General features: G+C 41.4%; 1 protein-coding gene across 4 annotated transcripts in view; it reads right to left on the reverse strand.

Moving 5' to 3' along the window:
- The window catches only part of LOC106091405 (hemicentin-2), an 844,000-nt gene that overhangs the window by 441,791 nt on the left and 381,248 nt on the right, over positions 1-20,961 (reverse strand). The window contains exon 1 of one of the 4 annotated variants that reach the window (XM_059361551.1): positions 18,358-18,418. The exons of the other annotated variants lie outside the window; for them this stretch is intronic. The gene's annotated coding sequence lies outside the window, so the exon portion shown is untranslated. Of the gene's footprint in view, positions 1-18,357; positions 18,419-20,961 lie in introns of those variants that run through there. 4 annotated transcript variants of the gene reach the window in all.

The following is a 20,961-nucleotide window of genomic DNA, read 5'->3' on the forward strand; positions in this document are numbered from 1 at the left end:
TCTCTTGATTTGGCTGAAATTTGTCACAAAGATTTTTCTTCTGACTTCCAACATCTATGTGAAGTATGATTTTAATCGATATATAAACTGTTTCAGACCCATATAAACTGATCCCCGGACTCGATTTCTTAACCCCTTAGGTTAGGTTAGATTAATCCGCCCCATGCCAATATGGACATACACCTAAGCTAGTAATCGGCTTGTTGTGCGCCCTTAAAACAAAAAAAAGTAACCTCAAAAAAGAAAATCTAAGTTAAGAAATCCGTGCTACATGCAAAATCCTTAATTGTTTCCATGACACGCCCCCAAGTTGTTTCGTGTCTGTTATTGTGTTTCCACCTAAGTCCCGGTATATGTTAGACGCAAAGGTCGGGCAATGACAAAGGAAATGCTCCAACGTCTTGACCCCTTAAACGCCCCAATTTTCCCCTGATTTGGCTGCAATATGCTCTCACTTCCAACATCTGTGCCAAGTGTTATCCAAATCGTTCTATAAACTGATATAGGCCCCATATAAACCGTACACCGGATTTGACTTTTTGGGTCAATAATTTACTACCGATTTGGCTGCAATTTTGTAATTTTTTTGTCTTATGGTGTGACTTGGGGATGTTGGAAACCGAGCAAAGTTTCTGATTGGTTTTGAATTGGCAAAAGCCGTCTTCCTTCATCTCAAATATGGACACAATAATGCGTACAATAAGTGCGCCTTTTACGGGCCCAATACCTTAAATCGAGAGATCGGAATAATGGCAGCTATATCCAAATCTGAACCGATCTGGGCCAAATTGCAGAAGGGTATCGAAGGGCCTAACGTAACTCACTGTCCCAAATTTTGGCGACATCGGGCAATAAGTGCGCCTTTTATGGGCGGAAGGCCTTAAATGGAGAGATCGGTCAATATGGCAGCTATATCCAAATCTGGACCGACCCGAGCCAAATTGAAGAATGATGCCAACTGGCCTAACACAACTCACTGTCCCAATTTTCAGCGAAATCGGAAAATAAATGTGGCTTTTTATACCCTCCACCATAGGTTGGGGGGGTATACTAATTTCGTCATTCTGTTTGTAACTACTCGAAATATTCGTCTGAGACCCCATAAAGTATATATATTCTTGATCGTCGCGAAATTTTATGTCGATCTAGCCATGTCCGTCCGTCTGTCCGTCCGTCCGTCCGTCCGTCTGTCTTTCGAAAGCACGCTAACTTCCGAAGGAGTAAAGCTATCCGCTTGAAATTTTGCACAAATACTTTTTATTATTGTAGGTCGATTGGTATTGTAAATGGGTCATATCGGTCCATGTTTTGATATAGCTGCCATATAACCGATCTTGGGTCTTGACTTCTTGAGCCTCTAGAGTGCGCAATTCTTATCCGATTGGAATGAAATTTTGCACGACGTATTTTGTTATGATATCCAACAATTGTGTCAAGTATGGTTCAAATCGGTCCATAACCTGATATAGCTGTCATATAAACCGATCTTGGGTCTTGACTTCTTGAGCCTCTAGAGGGCGCAATTCTTATCCGATTGGAAAGAAATTTTTCACGACGTGTTTTGTTATGATATGCAACAACTGTGCTAAGTATGTTTCAAATCGGTTCATAACCTGATATAGCTGTCATATAAACCGATCTTGGGTCTTGACTTCTTGAGCATCTAGAGTGCGCAATTCTTTTCCGATTAGAGTGAAATTTCGCACGACGTGTTCTGTCATGATATCCTACAACTGTGCCAAGTATGGTTCAAATCGGTCCATAACCTGATATAGCTGTCATATAAACCGATCTTGGGTCTTGACTTCTTGAGCCTCTAGAGGGCGCAATTCTTATCCGATTGGAAAGAAATTTTGCACGACGTGTTTTGTTATGATATGCAACAACTGTGCCAAGTATGTTTCAAATCGGTTCATAACCTGATATAGCTGTCATATAAACCGATCTTGGGTCTTGACTTCTTGAGCCTCTAGAGTGCGCAATTCTTATCCGATTGGAATGAAATTTTGCACGACGTGTTTTGTTATGATATGCAACAACTGTGCCAAGTATGTTTCAAATCGGTCCATAACCTGATATAGCTGTCATATAAACCGATCTTGGGTCTTGACTTCTTGAGCATCTAGAGTGCGTAATTCTTATCCGATTTGAATGAAATTTTGCACGACGTGTTTTGTTATGATATGCAACAACTGTTCTAAGTATGTTTCAAATCGGTCCATAACCTGATATAGCTGTCATATAAACCGATCTTGGGTCTTGACTTCTTGAGCATCTAGAGTGCGTTATTCTTATCCGATTTGAATGAAACTTTGTACGACGTGTTTTGTTATGATGTCCAACAACTGTGCCAAGTATGGTTCAAATCGGTTCATAACATGGTGTAGCTGCCATATAAACCGATCTGGGATCTTGACTTTTTGAGTCTCTAGAGGTCGCAATTATTATTCGATTTGCCTGAAATTTTGTTCGACGGATCCTCTCATGATCATCAACATACGTGTTTATTATGGTCTGAATCGGTCTATAGCCTGATACAGCTCCCATATAAATCGATCTTTTTCTCTATTTTACTTCTGAGCCCCCAAAGGGCGCAATTCTTATTCGAATTGGCTGACATTTTACACAGGTCTCCAACATATAATTTAATTGTGGTCCAAACTGGACCATATCTTGATATCGCTCTAATAGCTGAGCAAATCTCTTCTTATATCCTGTTTTGCCTAAGAAGAGATGCCGGGAAAAGAACTCGAGTAATGCGATCCATGGTGGAGGGTATATAAGATTCGGCCCGGTCGAACTTAGCACGCTTTTACTTGTTTGGCCTAATATAGCCCATCTTCGAACTTAAACTACTTATGGATTAAAATTAATCTGTGCAAAGTTTCAGCTCAATATTTCTATTTTTAAAGACTGTGACTGTGACTGTGGGTATAATGAAAATGGATTCCCCCTGTGTTGACGACCCCCCCCAAACGTTTTAAGGACCATGATTTGGGTGTCTGATGAGGGTGCAATGTACGCACTGGCGGATGTATTGTAGAAGTACAGTGTAGACCTTTTTGCCATGCAATAAATGTGAAGGGGAAGGGCTCCACAACAACACCGAGTGGTGGCACCCTATATTATCGCTGCCATAAGACGAGGCTTGAATTTAGCTGCGGATTTGTCGTTAGTCGAAGACTGAAACACCTTATCTCCAAGTTTATTCCGGTGGATGAAAACATCAGCCTTGTTGGTGCCCATGTCCCGACAGAAGATAAGGACGAACAGATCAAGGATATTTTTTACGTGCGCCTTGAAAGATTAATTGGCCGCTGTCTTGCCCAAGATTTAAAAATCGTTCTGACAGATTTTGATGCGAAAATATGGAAGTAAAATGTCTTTGGCCCAACAGTTGGAAAATGTAGCCTTCAAGAAAGTACTTCCGATTGAGACTAAAAGACTTTGACGCGACAAAGAACATGGTACTTAGCAGCACCAGATTCCAATATGGAAGGATTCACACGGTCACATGGCCATCACTCGATCAAAACACAAGAAACCAACTAGTTCATGTTGTGATAGATGGAAGGCATTCAACCAGCGTGTTAGATGTACTATAGATTCGAGGGGTAAACACCGATTCGGATTGCAATTTTGGTTGCAGCAAATATTCGCACTCGTCTTAGTGTAGCGAGAAACGTAGGATCTGACACTGCATGGAAGCTGGACATCGGAAAGCTGCAAACACAACAGATAGCAACGGCATACTCCACTAGGCTGAACCAATTGCTTGAAGAAAGCACTCCCTGGTGCGCAATGGCGAACCATTGTCCACTCAATGGAAAGAGCTGCTACATCAGTACTTGGGTACCAAAGATTCCATGGTACTTACAGGAGTGCCAAAAAGCTAGTGAAGCCAACAATGCGGCATACAGGGCAACATTACAGTCAGTAGCAACACAGCAGCACAACAGATGAAGGAGAGGTATCGGGAGAAAAGTCGTAAGGAGAAACGTCTGTGGCACAAGAAGAATATGTTGAGGATATGGAAATAACATTTTAGCGAACTCCTAGTGCCCGACGTTGGCGGCGAAGAGGATACCGCAGAACCAATCCCTGATGACGGTATAGAATGTTTACCTCCTAGTCAGAATAAGGTCCAAGTAGCAGTGACCCGACTGAAGCACAACAAGGTAGCAGGAGCCGACGGGTTACCCGCTTACCTTAAGACCGGAGGCTACACGCTGATAAGGCGTATACATCAGCTCATCTGGGCAATTTGGCTAGAAAAACGCACATTCGATGATTGGAACCTCAGAATACTATGTTCCGTACACAAGAAAGAGGAAAGATTTTATGTGACAACTACAGAGGAATACCTCTCCTTCCCATAGCATACAAGATACTCTAGAGCGTGCTGTAGGAAAGATTAAAACCTAAAGTCAATGAGATAATTGGGCCCTATCAATGTGGCTTTAGACCTGGTAAAGCCACCCTATACCAGATCCCAAAACCGATCCTAGGATTTGACTTCATCAGCCTTTAGAATTCCAAATTTTTAACTGATTTGGCTGAACATCAGTGCCAAATTTTATCCGAATCGGTCAATATGGTGATATAGGCCCCCCTAAATACCGATATCACGATATGATTTCTTGAGACCAAAATAATTGAAATACAAACTCATTTAATAAGGGTACATTTTTAGCGGAATCCATGATGGTGGGTATCCAAGATTTGGCCAGGCCAAACTTATCACACTTTATCTTGTTTCTTTTGATTTGATTAGTTCGGAAAAGCCACCCTCCCACTCCATAGTCTTTGTTTTCATTAAACTCCTACCCAATAATTGGCAAAGCTGCAAAACCTCTCCCTATAAGACAAACTTATTTTTATGACTTTCATCTCAAAGCCATTATTTCCAAACCAACTAACACTCTTATCACTTAGCGAAATGAAATATTTACACTATCTAGGTAATTTATATAAACTCCTTAATAAACACCATAATTAATGATGGTGAGAAAGACCCGAGCATTAGAAGTGGAAAGAAGCAGGGTGGCAAACAGGATGTAAGTAACTGCTGTAGCACCCAGGATTAAGAGGAAGAAACAGGATGCACAACAAAATTGATTATTATGGGCAAAGTTTATGGTTACAGTATAAAAATTGTTTCGAGAATTTCTTTCGCTATATAATCCTGCACATAGTCGCATTAACGTCGCCGGCTAAAAACTGAAAACTAAAAACAGATGGCTTGCTAGTATTGCTTTTGTTGTTATTATTAGAATAACCACAACTGCCATGGCAACACTTAAATACACATTAAAAATTGGTTAGTGCTTTTAAATACCGATACTATTAGTATCGCCATTGCCATCGCCATCGCCATCATCATCATCATAGTTTGCAACAACAGCTACATAACATATATTGGCGATGGAGCACAACAACGGTTACGCTAATAATTCCTGCTATGGCTTTAAACGCCATTTATCTTGAAAGCTATGCTGGAGTGGTTTGCGGTTTGAATTTTCCTAGCGAAACTATTTAGAAAATGTATGTGGACCATGTAAAAATGCTTAAAGGTTAGATACAAGTATTTTGTGTTGCATACTGTTATAAGGAAGTACGGCATGCATAACCTTTCGAATGAAAAATCGAAGTGTGGCATAAACACCAAATTTGAATATGTAGCACAAAAATTAGTATTTAAGCCAGGAGATTTTTGTTGAAGACATTGGATTTTTGATAAAATTGGTTATACCTTAACTAATGGTGGTGACATTTGTAAGATATTCAGTTTTGTCAGGAATATCCCCAAAAAAGTATCTTTAAGCAGCACGCCGTTTGGACTTGGCTTGAAGAGTCCTTGTAATTGAGCTAAATTTTGATTCGGTCAGCACTTATTGATGCCTGGAAATTTTAAACTTTGGCAATTCAAAGTTTGATAACTATTAAATTAAACAAGTAAAAAGGCGTTAAGTTCGGCCGGGCCGAACTTTGGATACCCACCACCTCGGGTATATATGTAAACCACCTTTCATCTAAATTCGGTGAAAATTTCATACCTTATACACATATACCTCATACCGATCTGAACTATATACGACACGATGTCGAAAAGCCGAACATAAGTCACTGTGTCAAATTTCAGTGAAATCGGATTATAAATGCGCTTTTTATGGGGCCAAGACTTTAAATCGAGATATCGGTCTACATGGCAGCTATATCCAAATCTGGACCGATTTGGGCCAAGTTGCATTAACATGTCGAAGAGCCTAACATTAAGCACTGTCCCAAATTTCGGCGAAATCGGACAATAAATGCCACTTTTATGGGCCCTAAACCTTAAATCCAGAGATCGGTCTATATGGCAGCTATATTCAAATCTGGACCGATCTGGGCAAAATTGAAGAAGGACGTCGAAGAGCCTAACCAAACTCACTGTCTCAAATTTCAGCGACATCGGACAATAAATGCGTCATTTATGGCCCCAAAACCTAAAACCTAGATATCGGTCTATATGGCAGCTATATCCAAATCTGGACCGATCTGTGCGATATTGCAGAAGTATGTCAAGGGGCTTAACCTAACTCACTGTTCCAAATTTCGGAGACATCGGGCAATAAATGAGCATTTTATGGGCCCAAAACCATAAATCAAGAAATCGGTCTATATGGCAGCTATATCCAAATTTGAACCGATCTGGACCAAATTGACGAAGGATGTCGAAGGGCCTAACACAACTCACTGTCCCAAATTTCAGCAAAATCGGATAATAAATGTGGCTTTTATGGGCCTAGGACCCTAAATCGGTGGATCGGTCTATATGGCAGCTATATCCAATTCTGTACTGATCTGGGCCAAATTGACGAAGGATGTCTAAGGGCCTAACACAACTAACTGCACCAAATTTCAGCAAAATCGGATAATAAATGTGGTTTTTATGAGCCTAAGACCCTAAATTGGAGGATCGGTCTATATGGCAGCTATATCCAAATCTGGACCGATCTGGGCCAAATTGACGAAGGATGTTGAAGGGCCTAACACAACTCAGTGTCTCAAATTTCAGCAAAATCGGATAATAAATGTGGTTTTTATGGGCCCAGGACCCTAAATCGGAGGATCGGTCTATATGGCAGCTATATCCAAATCTGTACCGATCTGGGCCAAATTGATGAAGGATGTTGAAGGGCCTAGTACAACTCACTGTCCCAAATTTCAGCAAAAGCGGATAATAAATGTGGCTTTTATGGGCCTAAGACCCTCAATCGGAGGATCGGTCCATATGACAGCTATATATACAAATCTGGACCGATCTGAGCCAAATTAACGAAGGAAGTCAAGTGGCTTAACACAACTCACTGTCCCAAATTTCAGCAAAAGCGGATAATAAATGTGGCTTTTATGGGCCAAAGTCCTCAATCGGAGGGTCGGTCTATATGGCAGCTATAACCAAATCTGGACCGATCTGAGCCAAATTGACGAAGGATGTCGAAAGGCCGAACACAACTCACTGTCCCGAATTCCAGCAAAATCGGATAATAAATGTGGTTTTTATGGGCCTAGGACCCTAAATCGGAGGATCGGTCTATATGGCAGCTATAACCAAATCTGGACCGATCTGAGCCAAATTGACGATGGATATCGAAGGGCATTACATAACTTACTGTGTTAAATGTCAGCAAAATCGGAAAATAATGTGGCTTTTATGGTATTGATACCCTAAAGCGGCCGATCCATCTTCGAACTTGACCAAAAAAAAGACTTGACTTCACCAAAAAAAGAATCTGTGCAAAGTTTCAGCCCAATATCTCTATTTTTGAATACTCTAACGTGATTTTAACAGACAGACGGACAGACGGACGGACATGTCTAGATCGTCTTAGATTTTTACGCTGATCAAGAATATATATACTTTAAAGGGTCGGAAATGGATATTTCGATGTATTGCAAACGGAATGACAAAATCAATATACACCCATCCTTCGGTGTTGGGTATAAGTGGCTGTAACATCGTGGCATCAAGGAAATTAGGGAAAACTTCTTAAGTGGAGCGGAAGTTTTGTTATTTCTCTCCACAAGGACTTTTTGCAACTCGTTAAAGGGGGATATTCTTCGAAAAAAAAATCGATCAAACTCACTCAAGGATAGTGTTTTATAGTTTATCCACTAGGCGTTTGACAATCTGCGTCTGTTTACAGTGGAGTGGCGGATTTAAAGCCCAGGAGTAGGCTTATAATAGACACCAAAGACTCAACAAGTGCAGTGGTGCTATCAGGCCGCACTTTGTTGCCAGCTATGAAGATTGGGTTTGTTGTTTGAACTGTAAAGTGGAGCGACCGTTTTGTTATTTCCCTCCGCTGGGTTTTTTTGAACTCGTAATAGGTAATTAATCTTCGAAAAAATTCACTCAAGTCGCTCAATGATAGTGTTATAGTGTTGTTGACGATTTGCGTCTGTTTCAAGCGGAGCGGGGGATCTTAAGACCGAGAGTAGGCTTAGAATGGACTACAAAGAGCCAAAAAGTGAGTTGGTGGTATCAGGCCGCAGTATGATGTCTGCTTTGGGACCCCGACGGGTGGAGCGGCTGCGAATCTCGACTGGTGGGACGTCTGCGCTTGGCTCCATTAGCCGACAAACAACTGGTCTGAAGGGGCTTTTGGGGACAACAACTGGATGAAGTCTTGAGGACAAGGCCTATCTATGTTATCCTTGTATGCCTATAATGAGCCTAGGCCATCGACCCTCTCTGGTAAACCAATACGCACTATGAGGTGCATCGCCCTCAGGTTTTTTGAGAGAGATAAGAGGAGGGGCTCGTATAATTTAGCTCGGATATTCACTGCACAGGGTACTCCAAAAGCTACATGTCTAGATTTGGAAAGGGCACCGCAGTCAACCAAAAGGCTACAGTCACCTGGTGGGTATCCCTTGCCGTAAAGTACTAAGGCAAACAGTAGTAAGATGGGATCCAAGAACCTTTTGCTAATTTCGCTAGGGACAGTTTGGTGATGGCAGTTGTCTACAAGGAAGAAGAACAGAGCTGCATACCTAGGAATAATTGCAGTGGGATAGTCAATGGACTGTAATCAGTATTGCCCGATGTTCTTGCGGAATTTCCTGGGTCTCTTTCAGTTTAAGACGTTGCTGGTGACTGGTATCGGGGCCGATACAAACTCATTGCCTTCGGGGATCAACGCTCTATTGAAATGTATCGTTGCGCCCTAAAGAAGATCAACGTTCTATTGAAATTTATCGTTGCGCCCTAAAGAAGATTGTTGAGATCGGGCCAGCCGCAGCACTGGATTTAATCAAGAAGGAAGATATTCCTTCTAGACCAATGGCACATGCGTGGATACTAAGGATTCACACAAAATCTGAATCCATACTTGAGAGACTAAGGGGGCTGTAATCCTTATATTTTAACCACCGACTGAACAATTAGTAGATTAGATGAGGATAAGGGCGATAGAAGACGGTGCGGTATTCGTACAAAACTCCGGCCGTCTCTGAAGGGGTTGTTTACTACGGATTCAACAAGTAGATACTGCATTTGCATAGAAACGATGGAGTTTGGGCAATCAGGAGGCGACATAGTAGTTGTTGCTGAAAACATGTCTGGGGGACTATCAACCACATCTCTAAAGTCTGGCGGACTGCAGGAGACTAAAGATTTTCCGGCACGATCAAAACAGGAGGCGCCGAAATGGGACCGACAAGCTTTCTTTGGGTGGGTCATCCGGTTGGTTTGATCTCAAGGCCAGCGGAGATGGACAAAACTTAAAAGGTACTTCGACAGCAAGTTAGTGAAGCATCTAAAGAGGAATCCTCCACACCGCAAGTGTCCACTGTGTGAGGACAAAAGTTGTGTCCTTGTTTTTGTTCCACAACACGAACTGGATTTAATTTGATCCCATTTATTTCGAACCGAACACTGATTTTGGTAATAAAATTCAATGATTTGCAAGCGTTGCTCGTTAGTAAGTCTATTCATGATGAAATGTCAAAGCATATTGAGCATCTTTCTCTTTGACACCATGTCTGAAATCCCACGTGATCTGTCAAATACTAATGCATGAAAATCCTAACCTCAAAAAAATCACCCTTTAGTATTAAGCAAGTTCAATTGGTATAAAGTTATGAAAGGGGAAAAGGTAATGGCTAACATGGAAGCGATGGCAATGCTCTAACATGGAAACGATGGCAATACCACAACCATACAACAATGGTAACACTACGATAGTGGTAACACCACGACGATGAGAAGCCATTTATACGACAACACTGTCGACAGCTGATCTACGTGTGTGAATAGTAGTGTGTGCGCCTCGCCAGGGTAAAAAAAGAAGAACAAGAAGCCCAGCGAGTCAGTACGCCAGTCAAGACTTACAAATAGGAGCTCTGAGGTGGTCAAGCGTATACACACACCGACAACCAAGACTTATCTATTTGTAAGTAGTCTACTATTGATCTTGGGAGCCTGCATGAGTAAACACTCTGCAAATGCAAATTTTGCCCATGGACATTCCACTAAGGAACAGGGGCAAAATTCTCACATATCAATGAGTGCAGTCCGATTCAAGTTCTAAGCTCAATGATAAGGGGCCTCCTTTTATAGCCGAGTCCGAACGGCGTGCCGAATTGCGACACCTCTTTCGTGAGAAGTTTTACATGGCATAGTACCTCACAAATGTTGCCAGCATTAGGAGGGGAAAACCACAGTTGAAAATTTTTTCTGATGGTCTCGCCAGGATTCGAACCCAGGTATTCAGCGTCATAGGCGGACATGCTAACCTCTGCGCTACGGTGGCGGTGGCGGAGTAAACACTCTACTGCTCTCATAACCTCGTGACTAGGGGAAAGTAAAACATCGGTGGTCATTTTCACCCCACGGTTGCCATCGGCTGTGATAACACAACTTCGGTTGATCCCCACGCTGTCGCCGCTGGTCGCTTTCACACCGGGGTCGCCATCGGCTGTTATACAACACCTGCGCCATCGTCGGTTGATCCCCCGCTGTCGCCACTGTTTGTTTTCACACATCGGTTGCCATAGGCTGTGATACATCAACTGCGCCATCGTCAGTTAATCTCGTCCCGCAGTCGCCGCTGGTCGTTTTCACACAGCGGTTGCCATAGGCTGTGATGCTACAACTGCGCAATCGTCGATTGTTCCCCCGTTGTCGCTGCTGGTCGTTTTCACACCGCGGTCGCCATCGGTTGTGATTCAACACTAGCGCACATTGTCGGTTGATCCCCCCGTTGTAGCCGCGGTCGCCATCGGCTTTGATACAACAACTGTGCCATCGTCGATTAATTGAATAGTGGAATAGTGGTTCCACTGCTTTCACAACTGTCACTGGATTCATAAGAATGCATCATGACAGGATCGAATGAACCTTTTGAAGACGAACAACTGGCGGTCTTAGAGAATGAGGCTAATGCAACGATGGTAGAAATTCTGAATCCTGACCAAGGTCCGGTTTCTGCAGATAAATCTCCACTAATAATGTAAGGCCGCTTCGGCCACAAAATTGATGGTCCTTCTGATGGCAGGGGGATTTGATGTGTTTCCTCTCCAGGAACCATAGGTATATTGAAGTAGTGTTCGTGGACTAAGAATTCCTGGATTTAAACTATTCAAGGGTACCGCGATTGGGAGACACACAGCCCGTATTCTTGCAAAAAGTTGTCTAAATGTTTATCTTCTTTCGGCGCTAAGCTCTGAAAGAGCACTGAAATTAAAAAGTCTCATTATTGGCTGGCTTCATTATGTATGGCGATTCAGAGATGTCGCTCTCAAGCCTTAAGTTGCTTGTTGATGCCGATTCTACAGGATAAAATAACCACATTGTAGGAAGTGACGCTAATGCACATCACCAGATATGGGGAAGTTAGGATACAAACGAAAGGGGAGAGCTACTCATTGAATTTTTATAAGATGCAATCTGGCAACTTTTAATAAAGCGAATAAATCGACCTTTATAGCCAGAAACAGGCAGGAGGTGCGTGATGTATCGGAAGATCTAAGAAAAAGCATATGCGATTGGGATGTGTTAGATTACCACAGCTTCTTTGATCATCGTTAAATTAGTTTCAGCCTTGGCCGGATTAAACGGATCACGAAGGCCCTGAATGACTCACTTGTGTCAGCTTCTCCTTGTGCCAAGCCAAGGGGCAAACAGCCAACACAATGTTGGGCCCCAGAACTGGTTGTTCTAAGGAAGGGCTGCAGAAAACTCTTCAACAGGGCGAAAGTCACAAGGGCACCCCACGATTGGGAAATCTACAAGGCTGGGCTAAGAAAATACAAGGACAAGCTGAGCAAGTCTTAGAACAAACCTGAGACCTCTAGACTGAGGAAGATCCTATCTTCGTGACACATTATGGTAGGATATATTCAGAAGTGGAAAAATGTATAGACAATTTCAGCACAGAACAAGTAAAAAGGCGTTAAGTTCGGCCGGGCCGAACTTTGGATACCCACCACCTCGGGAATATATGTAAACCACCTTTCATCAAAATTCGGTTGAAATTTCATACCTTATGTCCCATATCAGTTATATCAAAATATGTTCCGATTTGGACCAAATACTAAAAGTACACTAGCTATATCTAAAAATAAACCGATCTGAACCATATACGACACGGATGTCGAAAATCCTAACATAAGTCACTGTGTCAAATTTCAGTGAAATCGGATTATAAATGCGCCTTTTATGGGGCCAAGACCTTAAATCGCGATATCGGTCTATATGGCAGCTATATTCAAATCTCGACCGATCTGGGCAAAATTGAAGAAGGACTTCGAAGAGCCTAACCAAACTCACTGTCTCAAATTTCAGCGACATCGGACAATAAATGCGTCTTTTATGGCCCCAAAACCTAAAACGTAGATATCGGCCAATATGGCAGCTATATCCAAATCTGAACCGATCTGTGCGATATTGCAGAAGTATGTCAAGGGGTTTAACTTAACTCACTGTCCCAAATTTTGGCGACATCGGATAATAATTAAGCATTTTATGGGCCCAAAACCATAAATCAAGAAATCGGTCTATATGGCAGCTATATCCAAATCTGAACCGATCTGGGCCAAATTAAAGAAAGATGTCGAAAGGCATAACACAACTCACTGTCTCAAATTTCAGCAAGATCGGATAATAAATGTGGCTTTTATGGGACTTAGACCCTAAATCGGATGATGGGTCTATATGGCAGCTATATCCAAATCTGGACCGATCTGAGCCAAATTCACGAAGGATGTCGAAGGTCCTAACACAACTCACTGTCCCAAATTTCAGCGAAATCGGATAATAAATGTGGCTTTTATGGGACTTAGACCCTAAATCGGATGATCGGTCTATATGGCAGCTATATCCAAATCTGGACCGATCTGAGCCAAATTCACGGAGGATGTCGAAGGTCCTAACACAACTCACTGTCCCAAATTTCAGCAAAATCGGATAATAAATGTGGCTTTTATGGGCCTAAGACCCTAAATCGGCCGATCGGTCTATATGGGGGCTATATCAAGATATAGTCCGATATAGCCCATCTTCGAACTTAACCTGCTTATGGACAAAAAAAGACTCTGTGCAAAGTTTCAGCTCAATATCTCTATTTTTAAAGGCTGTAGCGTGATTTCAACAGACAGACGGACATGTCTAGATCGTCTTAGATTTTTACGCTGATCAAGAATATATATACTTTATAGGGTCGGAAATGGATATTTCGATGTGTTGCAAACGGAATGACAAAATGAATATACCCCCATCCTTCGGTGGTGGGTATAAAAAGCACTAAAGCTTCTTGTTGACACACATTTCCCGGCAAACTGTCCAGCCGAAAACGTGGCGTCTGAAGAGGATGTTATTGTTATGTATTCGTCCAAGGTTGTTGTGGAAATTGTGTCAGAGTGGACCATCCTTTTGGCGATTAAAAAACTCTGATTCCTCTAAGTCACTAGACCCTGATGATATCTCAACCTTTGTTTGAAAACTTTTGCAGCTTGCCTTGTATCTTCTTAACTCAGCCTTATTGAAAACCGAAAACGTGGCATCTAAAGAGGATATCACTGATATGCATTCGTCCGAGTTTGTTGGGGAAATTGTGTCAGAGTGGACCATCCTTTTGACGATTAAAAAACTTGGATTCCTCTAAGTCACTAGACCCTGATGATATATCAACCTTTGTTCGAAAACTTTTTCAGCTTGCCTTGTATCTTCTTAACTCAGCCTTATTGATGTCCTAAAGGCTTTCGTCTGTTTGAAGAGTCTTCAGAAACACTTTGTTGGTACAAACCTTCTTACATTCCATAAATGCATACTCTGGTCCAACTTAATTCCCATATCACTTCCACATAATTTCCATAAATGCCTGTTATGAAAAAACCACCAAATGACAACAAAATTTAGCATTCTTACCCCTAATCCCATGTATACGAATAAATATTGGCAAATGAGTGTGTTTTGCAACTGTGTCATGTTTGTGGAGAATTTAATGCCAATATCCAAAAAAAAAAAAAAAAAATCTTTAACAATTTTCTTCTACCAAGGAACATGTTTGGTTTTTCAACATTGCCGAAAATGTAAAAAAAAAACGAATATCCTTAAATAGGATACTGTGTTAATGGTCGGCAAAATGTCTGCATGTATGAAATTATGTGGTAACTTCCGGTTCCTTCGCGCTAAGCGAGTCAATGCGAAAGCTTATGTGAGTTTGTGTTGGTGTTTGCATCAACAAAATTGTTTGTGCCTCCAAACACCAACAACAACAACAGAAAAAAGGAAAGAGGAAAAAAGTTAACGACTTTGGCCATTTAATGTTTAATACAAGAAGCCCATTAACACACTTTGTTAGTTGGCATTCGTTGCAGGCTTTGTTGTCGCTTGTGTTGTTACTGATGTCGATGTCGCTGCCGCTGCTACAACTAACTGCTGCTGTTGATGATGTTGTTATTCATGTTGCTGTTTTTCTTGCCATTATTGTTATTGTTTGTCTTGCTATTTTGTGCTTCAACACCACTACAACCATCATCATCATTATCAACAGCAGCAACCCCACCACCACAAACAACATCGCGAGCAAAACAACCAAAAATTATTGCCGATGAACAGTGGTTACAATTATTTTTTTCTGCTAGAATGAGGCACTCAATCCTTCTTTGGCAAATGTTCACTAAAGACAAAATTCTAAGGAAATGTTCTCTAAAGACAAAATTTCCATGAAATTTTCTTTAAAGACAAAAATTCAATAAAATTTTCTCTAAAGACAAATTTTCGATGAAATTTTCTCTAAAGACTGGCTGGCTTCCCTATATATGACACACGATTCAGAGATGCCGCCTTCAAACCTTAAGTTGATGGTTGAAACCCCTTCTGTGGGGATGAAGAGACTCATTGTAGAAAGTGGTGCTAATGCACATCACCAGATATGGAGAAGTTCGGATGTCAACGAAAGGGGTGAGCTGCTTATCGAATAAAAGTTGCAATCGTTTTGTAATAAAGGGGATAAACCGACATTTATTACCAGGAACAGGCAGGAGGTACTAGATATTATCTTTGTACCGGAAGATGTAAGAGGAAGAACATGCGACTGGGATGTGTTGGATGACCATAGCTTCTCAGATTATCGTTATATTAGTTTCAACTTTGGCGAAAATATTGCAGAAGTGATACTCGGTTAAACAGAAGAAAGCGGATTGGGATAAATTTCAGCACAAATTTTGCACGTCTATCCCTTCTATACCAGAAAAGGAAGTGGTAACTGCAGAGGATATAGACACAGTGGTCAAGCGGATCACGAAGGCCCTGAATGAATCGCTTGTGTCATGGTGGGCCCAGATCTGGTTGGTCTAAGGAAAGACTGCAGAAAACTCTTCAACAGAGCGAAAGACCCAAGAGTACCACATGATTGGGACATCTATTAGGCTGAGCTAAGAAAATATAAGGGCGAACTGAGAAAGACTCAGAAAAAATCCTAGTGGAATTCTGTAGCTCCGTGGAGGATACATCTGAGGCGTCTATGCTAAGAAAGATTCTGTCCTCGAGACCTATTACGGTAAGATATATTCAGAAGTCTGAGAATGTATGGACAATGTCTAGTGAGGAAATACTAGAACTACTCATTGATACCCATTTCCCGGGAAATTCTCCAACGAACAACGTGGAATTCTCCAGGAGGATACATCTGAGGCCTTTAGGCTAAGAAAGATTCTGCCGTCGTGACCTATTACGGTGGGGTATATTCGGAAGTCAGAGAATGTATGGACAATGTCTAGTGAGGAAACACAGGAATTACTCATTGATACACATTTCCCGGAAAATTCTCCAACAAACAACGTGGAATTCTGAAGGAGGGTACACCTGAAGCCTTAAGGCTAAGGAAGATTCTGTCCTCGTGACCTATTACGGTGGGTATATTCAGAATTCAGAGAATGTATGGACAATGTCTAGTGAGGAAACCCTAGAACTACTCATTGATACACATTTCCCAGGAAATTCTCCAACGAACAACGTGGAATTCTGCAGCTTCGTGGAGAGTACATCTGAGGCCTTTAGGCTAAGAAAGATTCTGTCCTCGTGACCTATTACGGTGAGGTATATTTAAAAGTCAGAGAATGTATGGACAATGTCTAGTGAGGAAACACTGGAATTACTCATTGATACACATTTCCCGGGAAATTCTCCAAGGAACAACGTGGAATTCTGTAGCTTCGTGGTGGGTACATCTGAGGCCTCTATGCTAAGGAAGAATCTGTCCTCGAGACCTATTACGGTGGGGTACATTCAGAAGTAAGAGAATGTATGGACAATGTCTAGTGAGGAAACACTAGAACTACTCATTGATACACATTTCCCAAGAAATTCTCCAACGAACAACGTGGAATTCTGAAGGAGGGTACACCTGAAGCCTTAAGGCTAAGGAAGAATCTGTCCTCGAGACCTATTACGGTGGGGTATATTCAGAAGTCAGAGAATGTATGGGCAATGTCTAGTGAGGAAACACTAGAACTACTCATTGACACACAATTTCCCGGGAAATTCTCCAACGAACAACGTGGAATTCTGTAGCTCAATGGAAGATACATCTGAGGCCTTTAGGCTAAGGAAGATTCTGTCCTCGAGACCTATTACGGTGGGGTATATTCAGAAGTCTGAGAATGTATGGACAATGTCTAGTGAGAAAACACTAGAATTACTCATTGAAACACATTTCCCGGGAAATTCTCCAACTGACAGTGTGGAATTCTGCAGCTTCGTGGTGGATACATCTGAGGCGTCTATGCTAAGGAATATTCTGTCCTCGAGACCTATTACGGTGGGGTATATTCAGAAGTCTGAGAGTGTATGGACAATGTCTAGTGAGGAAACACTAGAATTACTCATTGATACACATTTCCCGGGAAATTCTCCAACAGACAATGTGGAATTCTGCAGGAGGATACATCTGAGGCCTATATGCTAAGGAAGATTCTGTCGTCGTGACCTATTACGGTGGGGTATATTCAAAAGTCAGAGAATGTATGTATTTCCCGGGAAATTCTCCAACTGACAGTGTGGAATTCTATAGCTCCGTGGAGGATACATCAGAGGCTTTTACTTGTTTCTAAAGACAAGATTTTCATGAAATTGTCTCTTAAGACAAAATTTCCATTAACTTTTCTTTAAAGACAAAATTTCCATGAAATTTTCTCTAGAGACCACTTTCAATAAAATTGTCTCCGAGTTTTGTATTGTCCTCTCCTCGCAGACTATTTTAAAACTGTAGGATAGCTAGTTTGGAATTGTGGCATTGCCTTTAGTGTCCCCACTGTATGCCCTTATTATACCGCTAGTCCTCTCCCAACAACAATGGCTTATGTTGCTGCTGCCGCCATTTGTTTGTTCTGTCGTTCTTTCGTTTGGAACGCTAAAATGTAAACAAACATCAAAATTACCGCAGCCGCAGCAGCAACGGCCACAAAGTCTGCTGAAAACACACAAAAAGCCGTTTGTGATAAATTGTATTTCTTGTTTTTTTTTTTTTTTTTTGTGGTCAATTATTTTTTGCGTCTTTGTTTTTTTTTTGTGGTTATAATTTTGATGTTGCCTTCCTCCCTCCTGGCCACCTAGCCTTTAAACGCTCAACAACCTTCTGACTACACTCCTACCCGCTGCCTCATTTCCCACTCGACCCACCCCCTTGGCCAAGTGAGTGTTTATGGGATATTACAACTTTATAATGATGTTAAAAGAGAACTATTTAGGCTTGTGTATGTGTGTGTGTGTGTGTGTGTGAGTTTTTAAACTCAGGAAACAACTAAGGATGTGGCATCATTTGTACGAGCTTTTAAAATAGCCCAAATGAAAATGCTTTTTCTTACCCAAAGCAGGGACTCAACAAGCAAAATGACTACATTTGAGCGTTGTTTCATATCTTGTTGTTGGTGGTTTTGTGTGTTTTTTTTTTCAACAATAATTAGATAAGCCCTAAGGAGGAAATCTGGAAATGAAAAATGATACAAAAGTGAAAAATTGGCAAAACTAAATCTTAACAAAACAGGACATTATGAATTCCGGGAGCAAGAGGTTAATTTGACCACCGCAGTAATGTTTAACGCTGATTTCATACGATGTGTCCAAAAGGAGACATTGTTTTTTAATGATTTGGGGCAAAACAGTCAAATACCGACAATGATCTTGAAGTCTTCAATGCAATACAAAATCCCTGTGCTGAGTACTTTTACACTTGGATCAAATAGCCAGTTGTCTGGTTTTAAATTTTTCATATTATAGCAGTCATTCTAGAACCACATCCAAATGACTTGGGTTTGAAGGCATTTTTTTATGCCCTACACCACCAATGTGGTACAGGCTATTATTTAGGTTAAAATCGTGATTTCTTAAAAAAAATTCAAATTCAAAAGCTTGAGATGGATCATATGACCATGAAAAGTCTTAACCAATCATTCGTCACCTAGAGGATGGAAAGCGCCTGCATTTATGGGTGATAAAGTCAATAATGCAAAATCAATGTGAATCATGAAGAAGCTGTTAACTCTAGGGTTCAATTCCCCACTAGCGAAGTGTTTCGATAATTTAATAACCAAAAAAAAGCATAATGGCAGGCTATGGTCTATGGATCTAGACCATAGATGGGCACCAACCCATATCCGCACACAATTTCCTATAGGCGCTGGTGCCTTGATCTGGATAGAGGGGCAGTATGCTGCTACCTGTTTGATGTGCCAGCATACTATCGAAAAATTTACGCGAATGGTGAAAAAAGGACTATTGTACAAGTATGTCTCTAAAAGTGACGGGAAACTTTCCAATAACCGCAATAGTTCTTTTTTTTCACCATTCGCGAAAATTTTTCGATAGTATGCTGACACATCGAACAGGTGACAGCATACTGCCCATCTATCTTGCGAAGTATCCAGCAAAAATGGTTTAGCAATTTATCCATCTAAGACGGATGTTGCTCTTTTTAGCAGTAAGAGTTCCACTGAACTTCAAATCCAACCTTTTACCCCAGCAAAGATGGGGGCTCATACCTTGTGTCACGCATTGTGTGTATACTGAAGTCGTCAGACCTATTATGCTATATAGTCTGATGGAGGGCTCTCTTAAATTCCGCCTACTACTCAATTCTCAGATTGTGGCTATATGAGTTGCAACCACAATTGATGCTATCATAGCCTTTCTCTTTGGTCAAAAAGCAGCTACGTGGACTGTGGTATCCTTAACATAGTGCCCGCTATATCCCATGCAGTGCGGACTAAACATTATCTGGCCGATATTTGATAGAAAAAACAAGTAAAAAGGCGTTAAGTTCGGCCGAGCCGAACTTTGGATACCCACCACCTCGGGTATATATGTAAACCACCTTTCGTCAAAATCCGGTGCAATACTAACACCTTATGTCCCATAGCAGAAATATGTGCTTAACTTAATATGGCTTAACTTAACTCTGTGTCCCAAATTTCGGCAACATCGGACAATAAATGCGCTTTTTATGGCCCCAAAACCTAAAATCGAGAGATCGGTCTTTATGGCAGCTATATCCAAATCTGGACCGATTTGTGCGATAATGCAGAAGTATGTCAAGGGGCTTAACTTAACTTACTGTCCCAAATTTCGGCGACATCGGACAATAAATGCGTCTCTTATGGGCCTAAGACCCCAAATCGGAGGATCGGTCTATATGGCAGCTATATCCAAATCTGGACCGATTTGAGCCAAATTGAAGGAGGATGTTAAAGGGCCTAACACAACTCACTGTCCCAAATTTCAGCAAAATCGGATAATAAATGTGGTTTTTATAGGCCTAAGACCATAAATCGGAGGACCGGTCTATATGGCAGCTATATCCAAATCTGAACCGATCTGGGTCATATTAACGAAGAATATCGAAGGGCCTAACATAACTCACTGTCTCAAATTTTAGCAAAATCGGATAATAAATGTGGCTTTTATGGGCCCAAGACCCTAAATCGGAGGATCGGTCTATATGGCAGCTATATCCAAATCTGGACCGATCTGAGCCAAATTGACGGAGGATGTTAGGGTGCCTAACATAAGCCACTGTCTCAAATTTCAGCAAAATCGGATAATAAATGTGGATTTTATTGGCCTAAGACCCTTAATCGGAGGATCGGTCTATATGGGGGCTATATCGGACTATATCTTGATATAGCCCCCATTGATATAGCCCCTATATCGGACTATATCTTGATATAGCCCCCATATAGACCGATCCTCCGATTAAGGGTCTTAGGCCAATAAAAGCCAAATTTATTATCCGATTTTGCTGAAATTTGAGACAGTGAGTTATGTTAGGCACCCTAACATCCTCCGTCAATTTGGCTCAGATCGGTCCACTTAACCTGCGAACTTAACCTGCTTATGGACAAATCGTCTTAGATTTTTACGCTGATCCAGAATATATATACTTTATTAGGTCGGAAATGGATATTTCGATGTGT

The sequence above is a fragment of the Stomoxys calcitrans genome, chromosome 2 (assembly GCF_963082655.1).
Source record: "Stomoxys calcitrans chromosome 2, idStoCalc2.1, whole genome shotgun sequence".
In the NCBI taxonomy this organism is placed as follows: Eukaryota; Metazoa; Arthropoda; class Insecta; order Diptera; family Muscidae; genus Stomoxys; species Stomoxys calcitrans.